At 42.5% G+C, this 6,274-nt stretch overlaps 1 pseudogene; it reads left to right on the top strand.

Annotated features, from left to right (window-relative positions):
* The first annotated feature begins 2,956 nt into the window (after positions 1-2,956).
* On the top strand, positions 2,957-3,582 carry LOC115308660 (annotated as a pseudogene).
* The last annotated feature ends 2,692 nt before the right edge of the window (positions 3,583-6,274 follow it).

Genomic DNA, 6,274 nt, shown 5'->3' with positions numbered 1-6,274 from the left:
CACTTTTTTATTTCCAATTTGATGAGACATTATTTTCTCAGTTTATTTTCGCCAAATCAGAACAAAAATACACACTATTCGCCGTGGTAGATGTTGTAGTGGGGCAAAGCGTTGGATATTCAATTTTCAAGATCCAGTTTTTCGTACTGGGGTAGAGAACAGCACACCATCAGCCGAGCACTTCGACACCGCAGCGCCAAAAGTGTTTCTTAACACGACTACGCGTGCCACGGCTTCTAGGTTTGGTGAAATGTCCTGCTACAAATATCACTTTACCAAATAAACACAACGCGTGAAACAGGCTTTGCCGCGCGTTACCCAAACAGCGCATGAAGCAAGCTGACGAGCCGATGGATCCAAGACCTGCGTGGTCTGTCCCAGACTGTCCTACCCGTGACGTAACAAACGATGATGATGATAGCCAAAGAAGCCTTCCCTGTCGTTCGTGCACGCCGCCGATAGGGATGCAGCTGTCAAGTTTGGCAAGCGCCTCTGGCGATCAAAATCAAATATATCTCGGTCGCCTTTAAGTTGCGCATCGTTCACCATTTTCACGTTGCTCGCGGACGCTAAGCTGGCAGAAGTTTATTGGTAGAAAAAACTTTGGAAAAATTGGTAACAAGCACAGAAAAGCTACAAGGAAAGCACTCCAAGGCGAGCTGTATTTTTGTTTTGTTTATTTAGGCTTGTTTTGTTATTTGAAACGCTCTGTTACGACGCAACAACAGATGGTGACGCCCTCTTGTAAACGACCGTGGCTCATGTATTATCGAACGCTGCAGTGACAGTCTATGCTCGATACAAGCATTATATCAAAACATTTGATTACATGCATGGTCGCATCTTACGGCCGTGCTCGGGCCCCCTGGCCGAGAGAAACGAGCAAATTAGGCACGTTCATCGGCAATGAATGCTGCACGACCGGCTTTATAGCGGTGACCTGATCACCCGAGGCAGCGCGAGAGCGCCGCATTTACTTTTGCTTATTTAGTACTTTCTTCAGTTCGCTGAACCGCCACCGCGTTTTCTGGCGCTGTAGCTTAACACACTCGCAGATGCTTTCGTGTGTGTATCTGTGTGCGTCCGCTCCACGACCGCCGACGGTTTGAGGATAATCGGCTGTATTTTGAAGACTTTTCTCATCATTATTGCGATTTTATGTTCGGATAAGAGCCACAAGCTGATCAAGATCGCATTCTTCCCTCGTCGAAAGATAACAAAGTTCCCCTAAACTTAAAACAAATGCGCTACCATGAACATCACTGCCTAGCGCCAACCTACGACCCCTCCAACACTTTTCCTGAACCGAGTGGAGATCCCAAGAACAACGCATATCCACCTCCTAGGTGTCATCGTCGACAACCATTTCGATTTCCATCGCTCTGTCCAAAACCTCGTGTCCGGAGAAAGGTGACTCCTTGGCTTCGTCATTCGGTCCACATAAAGAGCCAGTCCCGATGTGCCCAAATTGCTGTTCACAGCACTGGTGTTGCTCGTCCTAAAGTTTTGCTACTCAGTATGGGATTCGGCAACCAGGCAACTTGTTGCCTCCCTCGAGTCGGTGCAAAATCGCGCTTCCCACCTTATTATGAGGCGCCAACTTGTCCCCCGAACACCATCCTATCGAGCACTGTACCTCCTCCGTTCCGTCGGCAAGAACCCGCTCCAACATCGACGTCAAGAAGCAACCACGCAGCTCCTAGCCACTTTTCTGCTACCGTAGTCCTCGCTTCCTTTTGCCTCCTCCCTGCGGCGTACTCGCACTGGTGGACTGCAGCCGCTTTTAACCCGTACGCTTCGTCACTAGAACTCCTCCGGACCCAGTGTAATGCAACTTCGGAGGTCTCCCCCCCCCCCCCCCCCCCCCCCCCCCCCACCCCCGCCAGTCACCAGTTCACCACCAATCGGCAGTGTCTCACTTCGAACATTCATCAAGAGCGTCAAGGCCCACCTGCGGAGCATCTAACTCGATTTTTTATTCCGATCACGGGAGTGGGCTCCAGCAGGCGGAGGGGTTGCACCATCATGTACACTCGTACATCCTACTGATGCTTGGCTCACTTTGGTGCGAAATCCGTTACCGGAATATTTTTACTTTATTTGGCGTCGTTTACAGACCGCCCTGTAGTCCTGTATCATATACTGAATCGCTGGCGAACTATCTTGATAGCACGCTCGCGCCTAATAAAAAATGTGTGCTCACTGGCGACTTCAACTTACCTGGGATTAACTGGAATGCGTTAGCTATTTCGGGCTACCATGACGTCCAGAGCGCACGCCTGCTTCTTTATTCTGTCTTTTTCCTCGATCTTAAACAGATAGTCACTGTTCCCGTACAAGTCACAGAGACAACTCACTCAACCCTAGACCTTATTTGTATCAAAGATTTTCCCGGCGACTGTACAGTGTCTGTCGCAGATGAAATCGCCGATCACAAACTGCTTAATCTAAATTTTATTCTTCAGAAAACCAAACCAACGCCCCCAATTAAGACTAACTTTTCTTTCCTATGGGAGACGTTCAAAAGCCTCGCCACGCCCTGCATCAATAAGTTTGTTTCGATCCGTCGAAAACCAGTCAGAAGACACAATTCATGGATCAATCGTGAGATAATGCATCTTAAAAGGCGTGATAAACGCAAACGAAAGGCAAATATAAAAATATCTCGGAGCTTAACGTCTCCAATGACAAATTACTCAGTAAAATACGGATCGCACGTCATAAAGTTTATAGGAAAACTCTTACTTCTTTTCTAATAGAATCACCTCAAAAATTTTGGCGCTTTCTGTATAATACTAATGAACAAGTCGAACAACTAAGAATTAATGGTGTTGTGTCAACTAACGGTAAAAAATTGCAAATGAGTTTAATGCCAGTTTTTACAGAGCTTTTACTACACCCAACTCCCTTTTTGATTGTGAAGAATAATTATGTCTCGTCATCCGCTTCTGTTAAAATGTCAGATGTGGTGCTCAGTCGTGAGGGCGTATTTTCGCTTTTGTTGAATATCAATGTAAAGAAATCCCGCGGTGCTGATGCCATACCTAATTCTGTTCTTCATCGTTATTGGAAATAGTTTCTGAGTACCTTTAAGTGCGTTTCAGTACCTCACTTAATCAGTGTTCCTTGCCAGTAAATTGGAGAATCGCTAGAGTAGTTCCTGTATCTAAATCAGGTGACAAATTCAATGCCGGGAATCACGAACTTACTTCTTTAATAAACACGTGTTGCAAGTTCCTTTAGCACATAACCCCTCACCATATATCTCGCTACCTAGAGTCAACCAACTTTTTTTTTTTTTTACAAGAACCAACACGGATTTCGTAGAAACGTTTCCACAACGACTCGGCTAATATCTGTAGTCCACGATTTTGCAGCCGCGATCAATAGTCTACACCAAGTGGACGCACGTTTTTAGATATGTTTAAGGCGTTCGATCGTGTGCCTCATAATCTGCTTACTTATAGATTGAAAGAAACAGGACTTCCTGATAGGCTGGTTCGTTGGATACAGGCCTATCTACAAAACCGCTCTGAATTCGTTGAACGTGATGGCTCTAGGTCTGCGATTGTGTTAGTGTAAAATTGTTTGCTGGTGACTGCCTAATGTATACTCTTGTCAAAGATTCTTTCTATCAAACTATATTGAATAAAAACCTTTGTAAACTTCCAGACTGGTGCGACATACAGAAAATGAAAATCGACTTTACTAAAACCGTCTCCATGACACTAACTACAAAATAAAATTCCCTTTCCTACATTTATTATATTGGCGATCAGTGCATTCAAAAAGTTTTCTCTGTGAAATACTTAGGTCTAACAATTAAAAACAACCTCAAATGAGGCTAGCACATCAACAACATATGTGCTAAAGCGTTAAAAAATCTATGCTTTCTTCGAAGAAAACTCAAAGGATGCCACTCGGCTGTGAAAATTGAAGCTTATCGTTCTCTAGTTCGCCCAGTCCTATAGTAAGCCTCTATTGTGTGAGACCCGTATTGCGTGAAAGACATTGCGGAGGTGGAGCGGATACAACGTCTTGATGCAAGACTCATCCTATCGGACTACCACACTTCATCTTCAGTAAATAACTTGTTCAAGCAGCTTGAGCTCGAACCACTCCACGTTCGCGGACAAATTTTTAGGCCTGAAGTCTCTTTACTTACTTTATAACAATTCATTTGGTCTATCAGGAGACACTTATCTTCCCCTGTGCCGTTGTGAACAAAAATTGCGACAAGACCACTCGCCTTGAAGCCATCATCACGTCACTCTCGAACAAAATTGATGATTTAGAAAACCGTATTAGAAGAAGCATTCAAATTATTTTTGGTATTTCTGAACTACCTAACGAAGAGAGTAGCACCCTCGATGATAGGGTCACTAAAAAGATTCTTGGTGGAAAACTAAATGTCAAGATTAATAGAATCGATCGTATACATCGCCTTGGGAAACCAGCTCATGGCAAAACCCGTTCAGTAGTATTTCGACCCGTAAACTTTAAAGATAAACTAAATATTTTGCGCAACTTCACTAAATTTAAAAAAAAAAATGAACGACACTCGATTAGTGAAGATTACTCAAAGCGAGTGCACGGCATTAAAAGTGATAGTGTTATGCTTATTTATGACAAAATGAAGGTAAATGGAACAGTATACATTCGAAATGAGCCCATAAACGATAAGGTTCCCATATCTGAAGAAACCCGGCACCCTTGTGCGTGACCAAGCCCTACTCAAGTCAGCCGTGTCTACGAATTTCGATTACTAAACCTAAACGCGCGAAGCATGCATCGTAAATAAAAGGGATCAACATGAGGCTGCTGTTTTGAATACCCAACCTGATATTAAAGCTATGACACAAACATGGCTATCAGACACCATTCAATAATGTGAAATCACGCCCCCAAACTATCCGATTCTCCGCAAAGATAGAGGCTCTCGTGGTGGTAGAGTAGCGATTCTTGTAAAAAGCGGCATTGTAGGTACCTTACCCTAATGCCCACAAAATTGAGTTCCAGTGTTCTAAGATTGCTTATAAACATACTTGCTGCTATATATTTGCTATCTATAGACCTCACATTTCCACATTAGGGTTTTTGAAAAGTATGTATAGTTGTATTAGTGAAAGTATTATTATGAGCCGTAAGATTATAATTGCAGGTCACTTCAATCTACCTCCTTTAGAATGGCCCTCTCTGTCGAAATATACGAAACTACCCCTCAGCACAGATATCCTTACAGATCTATGTTTTCATTACGTCATCCAAATAGTTACTGAAAATAAAAGTATTGAAGGATCGTCGCAATCAGTGCTCGATCTCGTCTTTGTCTCTCGTCATTTCCTGAAAGACGAATACAGCCTAGAAGTTTTAAATGGCATATCTGATCATAAGATAGTTGTACGCTCCGTCAAAACGAACATCCCAACTCCAGGCAATCCCCAGATTTGACAGAGCAAATGACGTTGGCGTACTCGATTTTTTTTATACTCACTTTGATCATTTTCTGCTACTGTCCAAGAGCGCTCTTACCCTTGTAGAAATGCTTTGGAGCGAATTCAAAACAACAGTTAAGACGTGTGTCTCGTACTTCATTCCACAACGAAATAAAAGGATTATTAAGAAAAAAAACCATGGATAACGCGAGAAATCATCCATGTGAAGCGCAACATAAATAGGCTTCGTAAAAAGGGAAAAAAAAGCAGAACGCCTATAAATAAAAACAAATCGGCATTACTGAACAGCGATCTTGGACAAAACATCAAGTCGGCTAAATACAAATTGTTCAATATCACTCTTCAATTGTTTATCCAATCTTCACCCGCCAAATTCTGGAACTAAGTCATCCCAAAAAAAACAAATCATATCTAGAAGCGCCCTTAGGCGACAAAGCAAATCTTGCAAATGCCTTCATTGAATTTTGAATTTGTTTTCGGTCTTTACAACGGATAATGGTAATGAAACCTCATTCGTGTCCAATTCCCTATTATTGGCTGTAAATGACGTTGTAGTTACTGAACATGGTGTTTTATCACTTCTACTCAACCTGAACACAAAAAAGGTGCTGTGCCGTACGATATACTAAATGAATTTCTAAAAAGATACGCCGAATGGGTAACAAAATAATAATAATAATAATATTTATTTTGTTGTGTCAACAAACAGCACATAGCCTAAATAGGGGTACACAGTTCGTCATTCGAAATGAAATTTCGAATACGATTTGTGTACCGTATTCGTAGTATAACAAGATAAAAATATCTTGTTATAAAAT

Source organism: Ixodes scapularis, unplaced genomic scaffold, assembly GCF_016920785.2.
Source record: "Ixodes scapularis isolate PalLabHiFi unplaced genomic scaffold, ASM1692078v2 PGA_scaffold6__148_contigs__length_123643588, whole genome shotgun sequence".
Taxonomy (NCBI): domain Eukaryota; kingdom Metazoa; phylum Arthropoda; class Arachnida; order Ixodida; family Ixodidae; genus Ixodes; species Ixodes scapularis.
The sequence above is the reverse complement of the archived record's forward strand: the minus strand, read 5'-3'. Positions and strand labels throughout refer to the sequence as shown.